Raw genomic sequence first — 22297 nt, 5'->3', positions numbered from 1 at the left:
AAATCACTTCACTCACAGAAAAAAAAGAAACTGTCTTACGGGACTTTGAGCTTGTATGTTTTATTGACAGTTCTTTGGTCAGTTCAACTGTCACCTCAAACAGCACTGTTGAGCTTGTTACCCAGACGTTTTTAGCAGAGTAATCAGATCCTGCAAGGCTCCTGCGCCCTGTGGCTTCAGTCAACAGACGACAAGGCTTACACAGTTTCTGTATTTTGACCTTGAGGTTATACATGTATATAACAAAGCTATTTACATCACTGATGTGTTAAGCTACTTTCCAGCACTATTATCTCTGTTTCTCTTCTGGCCCCCTCCTCCACCTCCTCTTCCACCCCCTCCTCCACTATGATCTCCTCGGCCTCCGCCTCCGCCACGACCACCACGCCCTAATGATGAAACAAATTTAAACCAATGAAAACTAACACTTTTATTGAATCAGTACATATGGGATTTTCTCAACGATGCTATCTTCACAGGACTGCCTTCTGTAGCTTTTTTGCAGAGTCATAATAGACAAAACCACAGGATAACAATTCAAATGAAAGCTACTGAGCAGTACATTCACGTGGCACTGTTTTTACATTGTACAAGATGGTTCTAACGTTTTTTAACTTAAAAGTCAGTGAATGAAACCCTAGTGTGTGAACATTAAAAAGAAAGCCATAGAGTAGCATTTTCATGTAGTACTGTTTATTGAGCTGTACAAGGTGGTTCTAACTTTTAGGTCTGTGGAGGAAACCCTAGTGTGTGACCATTCAAATGAAAGCTATTGAGCAGTCCTTTCATGTGGTACTGTTCATTATGCTCTACAAGGCAGTTCTACTTGTATCAGTTAAGTCTGTGGATGAAACCCTTAGCAAATGTGTGACCACTAAACTGAAAAGCTATTTAGGAGAACATGTAGTTTCATGTTTGCCCTTTGGCCTTCTTTGGAGGAACAGTAGGGGTTTAAAATGCAGGTGTCCGGTAATTTGTCATACCTGGTCTTCCTGTGCCTCTGCTTCTTCCTTGTTTTACCATTTCATATTTTACCATGTCAATAACCTACATGCAAGATGCCAAAGATGTTAGCTTCGCTGAGCAGATTTTGGTTATGATGTCAAGGCCAAAACCTGTAAACATTAGTGATACCCCAAAGCAAAGGATGATGATTCTATTCATTAACCTATTCATACCTCATCTGGAATCCTAAGATATTTTATGTTGCTACCCCTGACATAACATTCAGGTATCTTCTAAAACCTGTCTCCATCCTGAAAGGAGAAAACAGAGGTCATCTATTTAACAAAAGGCGATCAAAGCATGACAAAAAGAGTTTCATAAAACATTTTCAGCAAGAGGGCAACTGGTTTTCACAGGCGGGCAACATGTTTGGAATTGAACTTCTTTATAAGAAAAACTTTCCGCTAGATGGTCAGACCAGGTAGGCAAAATCATCCTCACATCTGGCCAATTTGCCCTGTGCCTGGCCCTTAATGAAACCCCTGCAAAATTGCACTTAATGTATGCAATGACATTTCAGCAAATATTTGCAAGGATACAGATAATTTAAATACAGACAAGGGTAGCAACTGTAGCTGTTACTGAAGAAACTTACTCTGGAAGTACAAATGACTTCTCTTAGATTTATGTTCATCCAGTTGTCACAGCTTACAAGATGTCCATTATATGCCTCTCCTTTCTTTAACTCTACCAGCTGTGAAAAAAATAAGAAAAGTTCTGCCAATGTCAAAATTTGTACATTCATATATCAGAAAATAAAGTCTGTAATTTATTTATTTTTTTGGATTAGTATAGGTGCCTCAGACATAGTAAAGTTTGCATATGAGCCAAGTGGCCCATTAGGCCAAAGCTTATCCTGGTTTCTGTGGCATGAAGTGACTAGGAGTATTTCTATTCCCCCCTGCATGGGATGCTAGACCACCCCAGGGCTACCCCAGCATTAAATTCACCTGTGTGCATTTATACACCTGGGTGAAGAGAGGCACTGTGAAAGTAAAGTGCCTTTCACAGGAACAGAACACAATGTTTCCGGCTAGGGCTCGCACCCGGACTGCTTCACGTGGAGTCAATTGCACTAACCATGAGGCCACCACGCCTTCTGATGCCTGACATAATGTCATTGAAATGTATACCCAAGAGAAACACAGACATAAAATGAATGTCACTCCATTGTATTGTACAAGTATATGCACTGATCCACAGCTTTTAAGATTATTTATAGTCCATATCTTGTTTTACAAGTTTTTCAGCACAATCACTCAGAATCACTGCATGCTCTTCACAATTGAAGGGGTACAGGAAAAAGACCCTCAGTGACATCCGATAGACTGCAAAATTCTCCTAGCAAATTGCTTTTCACTTCCTTGTACAGAAAAGGAGAATTTGACATGAGATCAAGAGTCACTTAGGGCCTTTTTCCATGCACCCCTTTAATTATACCAAACATTTGCAGAACAGATTTTAATCCTCGAATTCCTAATAACACTTTTCAACGAGTCTTTCTTCATAACGCGAGCAAAAAGCCAGATGTACCTGTAGCAAGTCTTATTTGTTCACTAACTGCTAGTTTTGAGTACATTTGGTGGACAGTAAAATTCTCAGAACTAGCACGAGAGGGAGTTTATGTGACTAGTAAGGAGAATTAATATTTCGAGCTTAACAAAGAGAGGGTTTAACGGTCGCATACATAAAGACCTGTTTTAAAACCTGTTTAAAATGCATCCTCATTATAACAAATAACAAAACAAAAATGCCTGGACTGACCGAATTCAGTGCGCGTTTTTCAGAATCATGGGGTTTGTGGGTATTTGCATTCCCTCGCTCACCCCACCACCCAAAGCTTCATCAATTTTTCCATGGTCTGGCTTAGAAACACTTGCTATGCAGGCTATGTTTAGTTTATGAAGGTCAATACTTATAAAGAAACTAGAACATTTTTGACAATTGACAAGATCAACAGCTTTAATTACTTGTTGTTACAAGGAGGAGAACAAATCCTTTGGGGAAAAAAACCAAAGAACTCTTTTTGTCTAATCAAAAAAAAAAAAAGAGCATGGATGTTCACAAGTAATCTTGACATCAACAACTATCATTGAACTTAGCATCAATCCTGTCAAAAACTGCAATCTGCTGGATAATTCTCAAGGTTGAATTTCATCCTATTATGGGATATGTACACCCATGTACACTGTGTACCTGTTCCTCAAGGTGACTAAAATAAAAGTGATACACTAGTCCATGACATATAAAGAAAAACATTGACTGACCTGCCGTGTTTGATGTATTTTCCTCCACTGATATTTTTGTCATTGTTTCTTGTTTGCCCTGATAAGAGATACATGTTAGTACGAGTTTTCTTTCTTTTTTTTTATTTGCAGTAACACAAGGGAATGCAATGTTTACAATACAATTACGAACAGTACACGTACACTAGTTAGACTAATTACAACACTAGCTCTATTTACATTATATTGCTCTAATTATTTACACTATTTAAATTACAACATCTACACAACTTACACTACTAACAAATACAGAGACAACAAGGGGTAAAGAAAAAAAGGAGAAAAATAGATAATTATCATTTTTAACAACTTGAGGTTGTTTTGTAGAAACATCAAAAATAGACCAAAGGTATGTGGTACATTATAGGTAAAATGAGTTATGCACATGAGAGGAGATTAGAAATAGCCTAATGGGTAGGAGATAAATACAGATAGGTATAAAAAATATAATCTAAAATATTAATTAAATCCTTATACATCCTGTGACAGGCTTCCATTTCTTTGTGTCTCCACATTTTGTTTCTATTTCATACTGTAATTTTAGTATGCATATGAAATGCATATGATTCAGATGATCATCTTTTGTTTTAGCAAGCGATATGTGATATCGTGCTAAGAGAAAGCAGTACCGGTAATTGATAAGAAGCACAAATTGAGAGATATCTGGCCTCAGACCCAAAGCAGTAATATTTGTCAAAGCATAATCTCTAGGAAGTATTAAAGTTTAAGTGTTTCAGCCATTCAGTAAGTTTATTCCAAAAGTGAGAGGTTTGGTGGCGTGACCAAAGAAGATGAATTATTGACTCAGAGGAGGTGTGACAAAAACTGCAATTTTCATTGCCCTGTAGACCTACATGTATTCTAAATAAGAAGTTATTGGTTGGCACACATCTATGTAAGAATTTCAACTGAAACTCCATCAGCTTAGTGCTCTTTGTGCATTTTTTAGCTAAAAGATAGATGTAGGCAGCAGTCCAATTTATGTTGTCATTCATTGGTAGGTCACAATCCTCCAGCCACTTCTTTTGACTTGACTCTGGGGTTAAACTCCTGTTACTAACCAGTTTTTTTTATATATTAATGTGCATGTAGTTGCTTTTTTGACTTGTAAAATTCTTGTTGTAAGTGGCTCATATTCGTGGTCGGTGTTCTGTAAATCTTGAAAATTAGAATCAGTCTGAAAAGACTTAGTCACTTTACAGCCGATATTAATCCGTAGAAGCTGAGAGGGCAAGGGTCTACTTCATACTTACAGTGGAAATCATTTAACGAGAAAGTTGTTGTCTGGTCCTAAAACATGTTTCACCCGAGTTATTCCCTTAGTGAACCAATTTTTTTAAAAAAACTGTCTTGTTGGCTATCTTTATTGGGGAGTTATGCCAAAGTTGTTGATCCAGAAAGCGCTCTTTCAATGTTATTTCATGTTCAAAGTTAACTTCTGCCCAGATTCCTAATAGTTCTTTTAAAAAGGCATCCGAACTTGTTATTGTTGATAAGGTGACTCTAATGTTGAGGTTGTAGGAAAAAACGTTTTGACAGCCATATTTTTTGGGGGTTATATCAAAAAAGATATTCCACTTTCTCTTGTTGTTGGTATCTATTAAATATTTTTATACAAGTTGAGTTTCTCACAATTTCTTACTGCTAGTAAGTATACTTACATATACATGTAAGCATTGTAAATTTAACTGATGGAATTAGAACTAATAAGATAACTTAATATGTACAAGTGTAGGCCCTTGCAAACAACATTACTGATACCAGAAATACAAACTGACCTGATCTAACTGTATCTGAGTCCTCCATTGATCTTACTGTGTTGTTGCTTACTTCTTGTTTGCCTGATAATAAATGAAACTGTTTCAGTGAGAGACTTATCAGTTGTTGTTTATGTTTGAGTGGAAGTTATTACATGCAACATTGAAAATTGATTTCAACAAATGATTTTAAAAAAATTGATTTTTTTCAACAGAAACTTTTCTAGCAATGCATATTAAAGAGCAACTTTCTACAGTTCATATTTTGCCACTAAGAACTGTATTGAAGATTTCTAGGACTTAAGAAAATAATCCAAAAATAACCATAAAAACAATGTATGAAAACGCTGCAACAGGAATACTGTAGACTGTTCACAGTCTCCCAATTTTCTGTGAGATCGTAGATGTCAATTGTTGAGTTCGACAGGCCGCCATGTTGGTCTCTTGATGCGAGCGAAACTAGGGAGAGTACAAAATGCCTGTGGGTAGGGGTGGTGGAGGGCATGGCGGGCAGAAAAAATCCCTATTTTTTCCACCAGTTCACCCCCACGCTATTAACCCCATCACCCCTACCTATGGGCATTTTGAACTCTCCCCAGTTTCACTCGCATCAAGAGACCAAGATGGCAGCCTGTCGAACTCAACGATCAACATCTACGATCTCACGGAAAAATAGGCGACTGTGAACAGTCTATGAACACTGCAAAATTGCTTTCTCCAGGTAATTAACCCCTTGATTTAGGTAGTTCCTTATATATACACCATTAACAACTGCATCGCTAAAATGGAGGTTGGGTGCCTGAGATATCCAGGAGCTTCCACTATTGGCAGCCAGCTCCTATATGAAGACCGCTCCCATGGCTGGCAAATCCTGGCAACCCAGCCATGAGCCCTCACACAGTAAGAGAAACAGGCACCCGTCACACTGTTGAAACAGTAGAAAGAGGGAGGGAAAGGGGAGGGAGGGGAACTGCCTGCAGGATGAGCTGCCACACAACAAAAAGTGTCAGACATGCCTCCTGTATGTATGCCACACTACGATCCACGAGCACATGGAATTCCGATGCATGTGCATATGTATTGACATCACTGACTACCAAGGGAACACAAGTGCTCTTTGTTGTTAACTCCACTAGATTGCATTTAACTGCATTTAACAACTGCATCGCTAAAATGGAGGTTGGGTACCTGAGACATCCAGGAGCTTCTACTATTGGCAGCCAGCTGCTAGATGAAGACTGCTTCCATGGCTGGCAAATCCTGGCAACCCGACCATGAGCCCCCATGGCATGCCGAAGGACCTCCAAGAAAAGCAACAGCCAGCTCAGAGAGAATGGGGCTCATGGTGGAGGCAAAGCCAGAGCCCCACGAAACAACACCCAAGTCCAGAGGCACCCAGCTACTGAACGCAATTAGTTAAGGTAAGTATCATACCTGGTAGGACATTCTACCAGCTACACTGTATAGAAAGGATGGTGCCCACAGGTTTGCGCACGCACAAAATATAAGTTTCACTCCACCAGCATCCCATGGACTTAATGAGGTAGTCAAGAACGCCTCTCTGGGCGGGCAGAGTTGCAGTGCTGATTCTAAAGCTGTGACCTGAGAACTTCTCAGGAATGCCAGCTGCCTGTAAGGTGGATTGCAGAAACAAAGATAGAAGAGCCCTCAAAAGAGGCCCAATACCTAGTCCATGAAGAGGACGGTAGCTTGTCAACACAGAGACAGGACAGAGAGGTGCAGAGCCACAGCCAAGGAAAATGAAACAGACATGCTGAAAAGGATCAGTCTAAGCACACTTAATGAACACTCTAAAGCTTCGAGAAATTGACTTGAAGATCGGCTGGAGTCAAGTCTACAGAGGGGTCAAAAGAACTATTCTTTGTGAATTGCCCGGCTCGAAGGAACCTGAAGAAGCCAAGGCAACAGGTCGCCCACAGCATGACATTATCCGGGTTAGATAAATCCAAGGACTGGACAGGTGTAAAACACACATAAGGACAGCAGTCACAGGCTGGTGTTGAGGGAGTTTTGAAACCTGAAGTCATTTAATCCCTCTTTAAACTCATCACAAATAGATGAGCTTGGGAACTGTTGCCTGAAAGGTTAGCGGGGAGCAGAAGCCGTATGCAGAAGGGGTGGTATCCATGGCAGCCCTGGAAGCGGGAGCCACCCCCAAAAGCAGCCTCTAACTGGCACCGTCACACCGAATGAATCAGTGGAAACAACTTACCTGACCCATACTTACCTAGAGACCAGCAACCAAGAGGGAGGGAAGGGAAGGGGCGAGAATCCGCAAAGATTCGCCAAAATACAAAGCAAATGATCCGCAACGATAAGCTGGCAGCACAGTACATGCAATGCAATGTGACACAACAGCCCTGCAAATCTCCAAAGGGTCGCCCCGCAAGTCGTGTACTGTAAAATGGGAAATTGCTGACTGCATTGGTTTGAGTCTAACTTTGCCTAAATCATATTTAGCCACATTAAAAGACATTTGGAGAGTGGGTCTGGATAGCCATAGTCAATGTGTAAGGAGCAAACTGCCAATAATTAAACCTTAATGGAAGAATGATGAAGGCGATCTGCTGAGTGGGCACAGAAGTGCATCAAAGTTTGTTCACTGGCAGGTGGGAGAGAGTGACCAAGATCAGAGGGAATATCCTAACTGCAGAATTCTAGGAACTGGCATTGAGCTAAGCCACAAACTTGACGAGTTGAAGAGGAAAGGCCATTAGCCAAGTAGAATTGGCACGTTCCAGTCAGTTCATGAGAAGCTGGGCCAGCAGCGACAGCGGTATTGGTGTAGCCATGTGAGCGGCATGTGGAGTTAGATGATGGAAACGCTGGAAGTCAAAACGAGATAAGGCATCAGCAATAGAATTGTCCCACCCAGGTGTATAAGATGTAGTAAAGGCAAAAGTATTATGGGCTGCTGCGAGGGATAAGTAGCGAAGAAGTACCATCATGTTTGGATCCTTTGAGGTGCCTGATTGTAGAACGCTGACTACCGCCATATTATCCGAACAGAACTCCACCCGTTTTGTGGCCCATCTGTGGCCATAGCGTAGCTGCCACAACTTCAGGGAAAAGTTCCTCGTAGGCTATTGACAAAGGTTGTTGAGCGATGGACCATTCAAACCATTCATGGTCAGAAATTGCAGCGTAGTCAAGAGCTCCAGCTGCACCAGAAGACACTGAGAAATCAGGTAAAGGTGCCCATGTGGGGGAGAGCAGAAAACTAAGTCTGTCCCAAGAGATGAAAAGTTCACATCACCAAGAAAGGTCTACAGTAAGTGGAAGTCTTGGTTAAGCCCAATGGGATGGTTGTCTCACCGGAATGCCAACAGTAAATTAATCATACGCCATATAAAAGTATGTCCCTGAGGAATAACTTTGCACACGTGATGGAGGGTGCCAATGAGAGATTCCAACTCCTTCCTTGTACAATGCCGTTTGGCAGACTAAGATTGTAGTAGGGCAGCAATGCACTAAAACTTGTCACGTGGAAGATGAGCCTGGAGGGTGCAGGAATCCAACTCAATACCAAGCACAGTTAAGCAGGTAGAGGGTCCCTCCGGTTTATCCGGGTGAAGAGGAATACGCCAGTCCTTAAAGAGCCGGAGGCATGTATCAAGGTTGTTCTGGCAGGCAGGAGAGTTGGCAGGACCCAATGTATAGAAGTCGTCAAGATAGTGCAGAAGGAAATTCAAGATATAATTGTGTCTGAGAATCCACTCTAGCAAATCTGCAACAGACAAAAAAATGAAGGGTGCTGAATGTAGCCCAAAGGGAAGAGCCATATCGATGAAGTAAATACCCTGCCATTTCATGCCAAGCAAACAGCGGTTCTCTGGATGGACTGGAATGTTTTGATAAGCACTTTCAACATCAAATTTGGCCAGAAGTGTACCTCAGCTGAGGGACATGATCCCACTAATAACGTCATCCGCCATCATGTACTGTACGGAAAAAGGTTCTTTTAAAATGCCATCATTGATGCTATGACCCAATGGACCAGATAGATCTAAAATAAGCCATCACTTTCCAGGTTGGCGCTTCTTAGGGATCACCCCAAAGCAACTAATGTGGAGGTTTGGAATTGGTGAGATAAGGAAGGGGCATGCTACATGACCTTTCTGAAGCTCTGAAAGTAGGTACTGATCGATCCCTGATGGCTGAAGAGATGCTGATAGCATATTATGGACTGCAGAAGAGCCATATCAATGAAGTAAATACCCTGCCATTTCATGCCAAGGTCCAGTCCACCAAGGGGTCAAAACCATGACAAAAACCATTCCAAAGACCTGTAATCGCATAATCCACTTTCACTTGATCGGCGTGAAAACGAAGTTCACATCAAAGTTTTTGAGCATCAATGGGGGTAGCCCTAGAAGGAAGGACCAAATCTTGCAGGTACTGGCAACCAAGCACGTACTGGAAAGGGGGACTCCCTGGGGCCGGCTGCTTGTTGGTGCAGCTTGTGCAGAAGACACAACCACCTTAACAGGAACAGGAAACAAATTATGTGAAGTTTAAAATGAATGACATAACTGTACACTATTGTTCACTGAAGAGGTGTGCATCCTGGTCACAGTCTCAATGCCACTGGCATTTGCTCCCTGGAGGGGTAGAGGATCATGAGGGCTGAGCATGCAACGTTAAGGCCAGTAAGGGGCAGTTAACACTGGCATGCTCTCCTCCACACTTCTCACAGCAGTGACAGTAACTACATCGACCATAGGGCCAGGCATAGGTGCCATTATGCCAGGATCTGGGTATGAAAGTTGTACAGATCACTGTACATACGGGACCAGTCAGCCAGACTTGACGCAGCTGCGTCTTTCGGAAAGGCTGTGTCATACTGGAGCCATGCCTTGCCGGAGAACTGGCAAGCGGTCTGCAAAATCAGGAGCTTGTACTGGGTCATGTCACCATCTAGATGGGTGGGTGCAACAAAAGATCCACATATACACTGTAGCTAAAGGCTTCCACCCAGGTTACAAGATCTGTAATCTCTCGTACCCTCTTCTTGAAAGACACAAGCAGTTTCCCATCCAGGTACATTTGGGGCTCGGAATCCTAGGCCTTGACATTTTCGGGTAACAGGTCTGTAGATCAATGAATTGCCCAGCCTTTATTTTTGTAACCAGCTTCTCCGGGATGGGTGAATATCCCGGGTTGACGACAAAAGGCTTGTGCAGCAAAGAAGTGACTGAGTGAGCCAAGGTAGGTGTGGAAAACGCTGGAGAGAAGAACTGGCTGGTGGCGGGTAGCGCCCCGCTCGAGGCACCATGGGAGCCAAACAACCATGGATGTGAAAGAGATGAATTACCTAACATACAGTAGATGGAAACGAACAAAGGTACAATGATGTTACCTGCAGAGAGCCAGGCCCTGCAGCGAGTTACCCAGTGCAAGAGAGAAAGCTTGAGAAAGATCCTGAGTGGTCAGTACAAAGGACGGAGACATGGTTATCGGAGCCAAAGAAACCACAGAACTTGCCACTGAAGAACCCACGGAGGAAGTCGCCGAAGAATCAAACATGGCGGTGGCACTGTTGTTCTAAAGTTGACTACCCTGAAAACTGATTCATTAAGACAAGAAGAAAAACAAGCTAAAGAAGCTATGCAAACACACAAAGAACCTGTAATGTTGATTTTCCTAGGGGAACTGCCAGGGCAATGAGCTGCCACACCACAAAAAACACTGGAAATTGCCTCCTGTACGTACACCACGCTACGATACATGAGCACGTGAAATTCCAACATATGCACAAATGTGTTGACACCGCTGACTACCAGGGGAACGCAAGCGTTCTTTGTTGTTAACTCCGTTAAATTGCATTTAACTGCACAAAATTACCTTTAATACTTGCAGCTGTATCTGACATCAACCATTATTCTTTCAGTGCTTCAATAACATCACATCCATGTGCTTCATGTTTTGCCTGATAAGTAATACAGACATTTTGATAAGTGATTTACTGTCTACTTTTTCAATTACAATAGTAACCTCATGCCCACAAAATTATGTTCAAACAATCACTCAAGAAAATATATTATTACTAGTAAACAGATCAAATGTAACCAGTAAGGGATTGTCCATATTATTGTTAGAAGAGGAGGGGAGAGAAATTTCAAAACAGGAAAAAACAGGTATAAAAAAATTTCCCAAAGGACTGGAAGGAGGAACAATAATATTGTTTATTATATGGCTGTGTCTCACAAGGACTGGGAACTACCGATTCACGAATTTGATTGGCTGAAATCGATATTGACCGTGGTGTAGATTTTCTCATCTAGACCGGCATCTAGACTGGTTTCATTTTGCGTTGACAAAGTAGCAAACTGATTCTAAAATACAAAAACATTCACCATTTTCTTTTATTTTGTTCTCAATCATTTATGGAAGTGCCAAAAAGCCTGATGACAAAAAAAAAAAAAAAAAAAAAAGGAAAGAGGATGAGCAAATTTCGGCAGGTTTAACTTAAGCTCATCACCGTTCCCAAGCAAAATGTCAGCAAACCAGCTACATTAAAAGAATTAAAGTTTTCTTCTTTGCCATATAATAAACATCTTATTAACCGAGCTAAGTCGGTCTGTATGGGAGAATCTTGACCTCAGTTGTGTGTACAGACCTCACTGCCTTCGGTCTGTACTAACGACCTCGGTCAAGATTCTCCCATGGATACAGACCTCCAGCTCGGTTAATAAGAGCTAAGTACAAATGTGATGTAACACCACCCCCTGCCCCCTCCCTCCCTCTCCGCATCAATAATCTACATATACTGGTCCATCCATAACTGCATATTAAACGAAGATCTCTTTATGCACCCATACACTGTCACTGGAAACTCCCACCCTCCAACCCTGGGGAAACATAGGGCATGGCTGGGACTTTGTGAGGCTTTAAATCGCTACCTTGCCCAAAGGGGTGGAGGTTTGATTCATTTCTCACTTTGCCTTTGCAGAGATGTGGAGGATTAGTACATTTTAGCCTTTGCTTTGCCCTATGGGGTGGGGGATAAGTACATTTTAGCCTTTGCTTTGCACGATGGGGTGGGGGATTAGTACATTTTTGCCTTTGCTTTACCCAGTGGGGTTGGGAAGAAGTACATTTTAGCCTTTGCTTTGCCCAAAGGGGTGGGGGATTAGTACATTTTAGCCTTTGCTTTGCCCAATGGGGTGGGGGATTAGTACATTTTAGCCTTTGCTTTGTTCTATGGGGTGGGGGTCTGTTGCATTGCCTGAGCATGGGCGAGTAGCAGAAAGGACACTTTAACAACTTGATATGAAAGGGATCTGGAATGAGAACCTGGTAACAAGTGCTCCACCATGTTGGAAACATGCAGCTGCAGGAGTTTCACTAAAGGCTGGACTCTGCGCAAATTGACCGGCAGCGTATGGGGCGCCATTTGTAAATTTATTATTTAGACCGAATTTATGCCATTTTCCCCTTATTTATAAATAATTGGAAATGCCACAAAATTTGTATATAAATAAGACACAAGAACTTGTCCATTGATATGTAAATAATTATTTTAGGTACGTCCTGATTTATAAATAATCTTAAATTACCATAGAGTTATTATATATAAATAAGAAACTAAACAACCTCACTTATTTATAAATCAGGTCATCTCTAAAATAGTTATTTACATAATTATCATAAAGTTCGTAAATCCCATTATTTATAAATAAATTACTTTGCCAGGAGTGTAAATTCATTATTTAGAAATAATAAATTTCACCTTGCCGAGTGTAAATTTATTATTTATAAATAATGAACTTCACTGAGTGTGTAAATTCATTATTTATAAATAATGAATTTCACCTTGCTGAGTGTAAATTTGTTATTTCTAAATAATGAACTTCACGGAGTGTGTAAATTCATGATTTATAAATAATGAATTTCACCTCGCCGAGTGTAAATTTATTATTTCTAAATAATGAACTTCATTGAGTGTGTAAATTCATTATTTATAAATAATGAATTTCACCTTGCCGACTGTAAATTTATTATTTCTAAATAATGAACTTCATTGAGTGTGTAAATTCATTATTTAAAAATAATGAAGTTTCATCTCGCCGACTGTAAATTTATTATTTAGAAATAATGAATTTAACCGTGTGTGTAAATTCATTATTTAGAAATTCATTATTTAGAAATATTGATGTTTCATCTCGCCAAGTGTAAATTTATTACTTAGAGATAATGAACATCACTGAGTATGTAAATTCATTATTTAGAAATAATGAAAGTATGAATGGCTGACTGACCCAGTGTCTCTTGTCCGATCAATTTCAGAGGCTGTTTCTTGCACTATAAGTGAGACAGTTAATGCTGCCCTTGCTCAGGTAGGTATGCAGCCTGACATTCAGCAGTGGCGGATCTAGTGGAGGCTCCCCCCCCCCCCCCCCCTATTTTGGTTAATCGCGTTTAAGCGAGAATCACGCTTCAAATATCTATTGTGTAGTTCTTATTCACTCAACAATTCGGCAGCTCACGCTGCAACAGGAACAACGACAATGACACCAACAACGACAACGACAACGACAATGACAACGACAACAATTACTCAAAGGCCAAGGTAACAGGTAAATTAAAATTTTAAGACAAGAAATTGCTGCATGAAGAAAAAGCAGAACTTTTAAAATCGGGAAATCAAATAATGTATTTACTTGTTTAGATAATTCTTTGTAGCCTACGAACAGGCTCATGTTGGAGCACAAACACTCTCGGTGTAGCTGAGAGCGAGAAATCGACGGGCGAAGCCGCAAGAGGAGAAAGTCACTTTCTTGGAGCCTCTTTCCCGCCCATCGCTATTCCTCTTCGTCACTTGTGCGTTTGACTCAAACGTGAGCCTGCTCGCAGGTTAAATGTTTTGTGACCTTTGTGACCTTTAGACGGATAGCTGTGTGACACACTTTGTTTGGCTTGATCAAGTCACAGCTAGGCATGTCTATTCCAGGCAAGTCCAAAGATCGTACACGTGGAAAGCTAAATTCATTTACGTTTAAACCATTGTTGAATAGACCTTTTTTGACTAGGTGGTTTGTTGCCCCATTTCAGACCATGTGATGATACTCTTGAGAATTCTTCCTTTCAAATTTTCAAATAGTTGCACGTATATGAATAAATAATTTTTAGATGAATAAAAGAGCAATTCTCTAGAGAATATCGCGTGGTCTGTAATGGGACAACAAACTGCCCAAGCGAAAAAGGTCTATTTCAATAGAAATCAGACCTTTCACTTAACACACCAAGCGATTTTTATTTTCTTCATGTAGCAGTTTCTTTTCTTAAAATTTACCTGTTACCTTGGCCTTTGAGTAGTTGTTCCTGTTACAGTGTGAGCTGCCAAATTGAGTGAATAAGAACTATATAATAGATATTTGAGGCGTGGGGTGGGGGGGAACAGGCCCCTGGGCCCCTCCCCCAGATCCACCACTGCTGAATTTCAGGCTGCATACCTACCTGAGCAAGGGTAGCATTAACCGTCTCACTTATAACGCGAGAAACAGCCTCCGAAATCGATCGGGCAAGAGACGCTGGGTCAGCCATTCATACTTTCATTATTTCTAAATAATGAATTTACATACTCAGTGATGTTCATTATTTCTAAGTAATAAATTTGCACTCGGCGAGATGAAACTTCATTATTTCTAAATAATGAATTTACACACACGGTTAAATTCATTATTTCTAAATAATAAATTTACAGTCGGCGAGATGAAACTTCATTATTTCTAAATAACGAATTTACACACTCAATGAAGTTCATTATTTAGAAATAATAAATTTACAGTCGGCAAGGTGAAATTCATTATTTCTAAATAATGGATTTACACACTCAGTGAAGTTCATTATTTATAAATAATAAATTTATACACGGCGAGGTGAAATTTATTATTTCTAAATAATGAATTTACACTCCCGCCAAGTAATTTATTTATAAATAATGGGATTTACAAACTTTATGATATATATATAACTATTTTTGAAATGACCTGATTTATAAATAATTGAAGCTGTTTAGTTTGTCACTTATATATAATACATGTAACTCTATGGTAAAAGATTATTTATAAATCAGGACGTACCTAAAATAATTACATTTACATATCAACGGACAAGTTCATGTGTCTTATTTACAAACAAATTTTGTGGCATTTCCAATTATTTATAAATAAGGGGGAAATGGCATAAATTCAGTCTAAATAATAAATTTACATATGGCGTCCCATAGCAGCGTGGATGATTTTGCCTGACTGGTTTGACCATCTAGAGAAAAAAGTGAGGGTTCTCCATCACTTGGATTTACATGTACAAGACATTTCCCATCATTTTCTGTTACCTAAAGAGACACCTGACTGTCAAAATGCAGATATGTTGCCATTGCATACTGCACGTTGTAATTGACTTATGCCGTTATGCACCAATCAATGTTAAGCCCCAGGGTAGGGGGGGTCAGGCATCCCCAGGGGATTTACCTGTATTTCGTTTCCCATGGGTGGGGAATAGTTAAAGAGTGGGAACGTTTGGCAAGACCATGCAAGAGTTTGGAACCTAATCAGGCCATCTTGAAAGCATTACCCAGAGTTCCTTGGGATTGCTACGCCATTTTCAAAGCTGCTTTGTGCACACGTGTGTTCATTGCCCATTGATTGTAGAATATTAATCCATGTTGGACTAAGCAGCTTTAAAAGGCACTTGCCGGAGAAGTGTCTCTTCACAAAGCGTGGGTATAACTAGACGGAAAACAAAGGCTGTGGCAGTGAGTGGATACAAAGAATTTGTCAAAGGAGAAGGCAAGGGGTATTTGACTTCAGTGTTTTTCCCCTGGGTAAAGAATTTGATGTGAAAATAGGCTAAAATGTCAAATCCCCCTGGGTATGACCGGCCCCCTACCCTGGGGTTTCACACTGATTCAGGTGCACTATGCTAAAAAGAAAGAACCATAAAAACAAACTGTTATCTAGATAAGCTTAGCTTCTCAATTTTCCACTCAACGTGAACTTACATGTATTTACCACCAGTAATGATCTTATGAAATCCAAGGCGAGGAATTTCACCTTTAAGAACTAATATGGTTTTCATGGAACCTTAGTTCCGGGATAAGCTAGTGAAGAAAAACTGGTCGTCATCAAACAGTAATACTCCAGCTTGACATTCGATTTACCGAGCTATAATTCCGAGATATCGATTTATTTCTGGCTAAATAAATTTCTCAAGGCATGTAACATCTCTGCAACCGTTAGAGTACTCGAAAGTAGCAAACACATAGGCTTAAAATACCGTGAACATACCGAGGATGGTCAAAGACGACACTTCCATCTTGAGGTCGCTTGCCGTTTCTGGCACTTGAATGAAGTACCACCAGTGTCTGAAACACGTTTGGGAGACACTTCTTTTAATGTAGACACGGCATTAGGCAAAGTTTGAAAGAAGAAGCGAGCACTGAACCTCATGCAAATTACAAGAAGGAACGAAAAATTAAATTGAGTCCCAGGGCTCCTTTCGGGCAGCCTGTCTTTCTTAGCCGGCGGGGCCTTGGCACGATTCAAAATAGCAGAAAACGAAAAGAGACGAACTCAATGACAAACTCTACAAGGTTTCCCAATTTTTCCGGCAAGCAGGAGCATTTTCACGTCGTCACTAATGGAAGCTGGATATTGTTTTCGTAGGGAATCAATTTTTTTCATACCTATTATTTAACCTAAAGAAGGTTTGCGAAGACACATTTTTTCCACAAACCCTCTTTACATATTGTATCCATATAATCATACCACTGAATGTATAAGCAAGAGAGCCTCCCAGCCGGTAAGGGGAGACCGTGTTTCTTAACAGTGAAATGTCAAAAAAAAAAATCATTCTTGCCCAAGTATAAATAAATCAACCCACCGACATCCTCGCGCACCTTAATTATTACGGTCCGCCGTTCTTTCCACCATCGTAGCTCGCATTAATAATAACAATTAGTAGAATTCCACTAGTATACTAATGCAAATGCTGCAATCTGATTGGCTGAGCTACGCGTATACTATCAGCCATTAGAATGCAGTAGCTGTCGGTCGTCCACGAAATGCGACGTTTTTATCGTTTTTCCGAAGTTTTGGAAGAAAGTTTAGATGTAAATGGATAATTATATTCCTGAGAAAACAAAAAGAAGGACATAAACGAATTCTTGACTTTAAAAACTTGAAATTATTGAAAAACCGGTGCGCACGCGTAAACAACTGCAAATTTACCAAGGACAATTCAATACGTGCGATTTTGTTGCGGCGTAAAGTTCAATAATGCGTCGAAAAATATTTGGAAACCATTATTTGCGTTAATTTAAGTTAGAATTCTACTAAAACAATTAGATTATTCGCTCTCTAATTGTTAATTATTATATGGCTGTGTCTCACAAGGACTTGGAACTACCGAATTCACGAATTTGATTGGCTGAAATCGATATTGACCGCGGTCTAGATTTTCCCATCTAGACCGGCATCTAGACCGGTTTCATTTTGCGTTGAAAAAGTAGCAAACTAAAATACAAAAATGTTCACCATTTTCTTTTATTTACTTCTCAATCATTTATGCAAGTAAAAAAAAAGCCTGATGACAAAAAAAAAGTAAAGAGGACGAGCAAATTTCGGCAGCTTTAAGTTAAGCTCATCGCCGTTCGCAAGCAAAATGTCAGCAAACCAGTTACATTAAACGAATTAAAGTTTTCTTCTTTGGCATATAATAAACATCTTATTAACTGAGCTAAGTCGGTCTGTATGGGAGAATCTTGACCTCGGTCGTGTATACAGACCTCACTGCCTTCGGTCTGTACTCACGACCTCGGTCAAGATTCTCCCATACAGACCTCCAGCTCGGTTAATAAGAGCTAATAATAGATTTATATAGCGCTAAAATCATAAAATATTCTATAGTGCTTTACAATGTGAGATTAAGACTACAGTAAAAACATAAGAAAAATGTGTCTAAAAATAATTCAGTTTAAAAACATGTTAAAAAAAACCAAGGCACGCTATACCCTAATATGCTAATAGGAATATTAGCTTTAATAACTGTGGCATGCTATACGCATGCGCAAAATTATACGCCTGAGTCGATTATTTAAGCCCGCAAGTGGCCCCGCAAGTACGCATAGAAAGCTACGAAGTACGTTTTTCCGCTCTGAAGAATTTAGCAGGAAATCCGATATGAAGTCGACCAATTTCAGTTTTTGGAGAACAAAAACCTCGTACCAGAATAATCTTAAGTATATGTTACAGTCCTTTTTGCATTTGCTAAGATACAGTCGCCTGAAATAACACCTAAAACAATTTCCCATAGAAACTCGAGAGAATAAATTTCAAAGTTCAGAAAAATCGTGCAAACATCAATTTCATTTCTCGAGTAATTTCAAGTGTTTCATATGAGCTTCCAAATTATTTTGGACGGTTATTACAAAATGATTTCTTGTGAGAAGATATTTAAAACAGTCGCACAGAAGTTTGCAATACGATGTAAATAATCTCAGTACACAGTTTCACTTGTTACTCGAACTTTCTGGTGGATTCCTTCTTAAGTGTTACTATGATCAAATACGTATCTTTACTATCTAAACCATTTAAAAACATAAACAGGTAGTCTGTACGAAAGGAAAAATGCTGTTTGCTATTTTCAAATATCTCTTTTCGTTGCAGAGATGTTCAAGTTTTCAAGGGAGCTAGGACTAATCATGGAAATAGCAATAATTAGGGGAGGAAATGAAACACACAGAGTGCTAGGGAGGAAGTGGTATGAGGGATACGATACGAGGAAGGCAGGAGAGGCACTAGAATGAAAAAGAGATGGAGCAGTGGCGAAAAAAAGGAAATAGTAAGGGGTTGAATTAGTGGAATAATTAGAGCGGAAGAAAACAAGGAGTGCGGGAGAAGGGAAGAAAAATGGGGGGATGGGTAGAGAAATGGGTAGAAAAGGGTCAATGGGGAAGGAGCTTAAACATAAAGGGAGATGAAAAAGATCCTGTTGAAAGATGTCAGGCGCAAAACGAAAAGAAGGGGTTTTGAATAGGGAGTATTCATTTTCTTTTGTTTTTTTGGAAAAAATAAAAAATAAAAGCGAAGACACCACCGGGCAACATACGATATCTACTCTTTTAACTACTCTATTCTAAGTCTTTGACGAACTTGGATCACCATTAAACATTTTACAACCTATCTTTTTTCATTTCCGTTCACCCATTTAAGTTTCGAGCAACATCCGTCGGCGAACTACAAGAACTTGCAGAAAGACCCAGAAACTTACCTTACTTCCGATTCTCTCCAAATATGAAGAACAGATCGTTGATAGATTTCGCCAGTCACTCAATGACTGTGCAAGGTCAAGGAATTTTGGCCGAAAATGGCGCGGATTTTGTCAAACGAAGTTAGCTGTATGAGACAAAGGACGCTACAAAGTGGCGCGAAGATATGAATATTATCAGTTCTAGTGGTAAAATATTTTTCACACAAGCGTAACGAGTAGGTAAAATGTTGTTTTCAAGAAAGTAAAATTCATATCTTCAAACTGTAATGTTCTTTTTCAGTAGACAAAGTGACTGTTTGCACAAAAAACCGGGGAAAAGCGGGAAATGACGTCATCAATATCCTGAAAATATCGAAATATGCCATTAGGGCCCCGGATGTAGTTTCGTATGAATTTTACAAGTGGCCTATTTTCCGAAAAACACTCACGCCTATATAATAAATATTATATAAACACCAATGAAATAGCAGGTAAGCTTTCGACCGAAAACTGTTGATATCTTCACACGTGAAAAAGATCACCGTTGCTATGGTTACATAATAACTGGTGCGTTTCGCAGCGAAACTGAAATGGCTTGGGAATGCGTCGATGTTTATATAATAAAAAGAACATTACATGGCCACTTGAAGATACGAAATTTCTCTTCTCGAGTCGAAAACTATTTCACTCGTTCGCTGCGCTCACTCGTGGTTCGTGAAATATTCTTCAACACTCGAAGGGAAAGTTCGTATCTCCTCGCGGCCATCCATGTCAAATCTTCTATTTAAAGAGATTATCAGGCACTAATTATCTTACCATCACAGGCTTTTTTTTTCAATGCAACTACAGCTTGGTAATTCTTTTGGAGTTTAAACAAAGAAAATCTTTATCCTGCTGATCTTAATTAGCATAAATTTTGACGTTTTATTTTTCCGTTTTCTCCTAAGTTTTAGTTTCGATTGAGAAGATATACCTTATTGTTTTATAGCGTACGGCTAAGAATCGTAAGAAGTTTTATATTATCATTAACATTATTCCGAGCAAAGCAAAGCACCCGAGCTTTCCCAGTTCCTTTCATTCAGTAACCGCATCGCTATAGTCGTTTTCTGAAGCTTTCTAGGGCTAGAATAACATGATTACTTCTTCCTCTTAAAAGTGAAATCTTCGTATAGGTGATCATACGGTTTTGAGTTCAGTTTGGAATTAATTTGCACTAGTGAGTTTGCACGAAATTACACGAGCCGCTTTGGCAAATGCAATTCCAACTTTTTGAAACACTCACAAGTGCAAATTAATCCCAAATTGAACGAGGAAAACCATATGATTGCTTATTAATAATATAAACATGAAAACCTTTCCGTGGAGGAAGTGCTTGAAGCCTTGCATTTTTTTTATTCGAGAAAACTGTTTTCAAATTTTCTGCACAAAATTTTCGTCATCATGTTACGTGATACCATTGGCTTAGAAAATTTCCTGTTGTCTTTCAGCCAATCATAATCCAGAATTACGATGTGTAATTTGCACTGGTTTTACACTTTTTACATTGGTGTTACACTTGAACTGCTTGCAGTCAATCAGAATCGAGTAATTTTTTCCCGTATATTAATTATTATTATTAAGAAAGAAAAACGTTAACTCAAATGTCTAACGTTGCCTCAGAAGTTGTTTCTAGTGCCACAAGAGCTGGTCTGCCATTTATCTTTCCTTGCTATTTGGAATCAGGGTGATGGAGATTCACAGTTTCCTTCATTTCACTGTGAATACTGATCGCAATATTAGCTAATATTAAAGGAGGTGAGAATTAATCATATGAGTGATCACATGATAAAGGTTATAAATACCGTCTACAGAAGGGGTTCCCTTCAAAGAGAATTGATCCTGGTTTCCCCGTATTGAGTTAATAAGCAATTTAAATTTCGTTTTCGATGATTTAGTTATAAACAAGAATGGAAGGATTCCCCCAAATGAGCTTACGTCATTACCTATTCGTATGACTTTACTCGCTGTCCGCTTCAGAATCGATCACATTTATTTTAAGATGGTGGAGAACAGATAAACATCGAGTTTTTGGCCATTTGTGACCATTTTTCCCTTGTAATAATCCAAATTTTCAGTTTCTAATCGATGGGTAACTTACACACTTACACACTCACACAAGACACGTGCTACAGGGGCAATACGATGTGTGTTTTTGCCATCAGCCCGTTTTTGCTAAGCCTCCCGTCCCTAATAAATGTCCCCTCCCCCCTCTTTACTAACTGCCCTCCTTGAGCTAGACCGAATCATTGCGATATGTTAGGTAGATCTAATGTGCACACTTCAATTCTTCCCTGAAGAATTTTCAAGCAGTTTAGTCTAAGATGGATATAGAAACCAGACGGTTTTGGTTTTGAATAGAATTGCAAAATCAAGTTGATCATGGTCTAGTATAGGGTAACGGTTTTCATCATGCCAGCGGCACGCCCACGCCGACCCCCTCCACCCAAAGATTTACACAGCACGCGCCCCCAGGACGTCTTCTCCAATTCAAACAAGATAACGTCCATAACACGTATCCGTGTCATAGTGTCATCAATGTCCTTGATTTTACAAGCTTTCTGTGAAAGAACAATTAAATAGGGCAGAAAAACATTCCGGCGAAAAATTTTAAATGTTTTCACACGTTTTCTGGAAGCGAAAGCTCATGTAATTAGCCTCGTTTAGCTGCATTAGATTGTATATCTTTTCCTTGACCAACATTTCAAGGAAAATAGGTTGTGAAGGTCACGTGTGTGAAGGTCACATGCCGGTTTGGTTGGTCACGTAAGTTGGGTTAGAGATCAGTCACGTGTGTGAGCGATCTCGGAACATTCAATTAGCATCCAAGAAAGGAAGAAGGGCGATCAGAGAGTTAATTTCCCCAACTTCGCATTTTTGATTTGAAATATACCAAAAGTGGGGGGTAGGGGTAAAAGGAACGAAAAAAAAAAAAAGCAA

General features: G+C 39.7%; 1 long non-coding RNA gene across 2 annotated transcripts; it reads right to left on the bottom strand.

Moving 5' to 3' along the window:
- Positions 1–918: 918 nt before the first annotated feature.
- On the bottom strand, positions 919–17427 carry LOC145468490 (uncharacterized). Of its 2 annotated transcripts, none has more exons than XR_014042210.1 (7): positions 16360–17427; positions 10913–10997; positions 5069–5131; positions 3273–3330; positions 1601–1699; positions 1179–1256; positions 919–1047 (listed from the first exon to the last, which is right to left on the bottom strand). It is a non-coding gene; the product is annotated as an uncharacterized LOC145468490 (long non-coding RNA). The 2 variants fall into 2 exon arrangements; XR_014042209.1 differs by having other exon boundaries at positions 1601–1692.
- Positions 17428–22297: the final 4870 nt, after the last annotated feature.

This window comes from Orbicella franksi, chromosome 14, assembly GCF_964199315.1.
Source record: "Orbicella franksi chromosome 14, jaOrbFran1.1, whole genome shotgun sequence".
NCBI classification, from domain to species: Eukaryota; Metazoa; Cnidaria; class Anthozoa; order Scleractinia; family Merulinidae; genus Orbicella; species Orbicella franksi.
The sequence above is the reverse complement of the archived record's forward strand: the minus strand, read 5'-3'. Positions and strand labels throughout refer to the sequence as shown.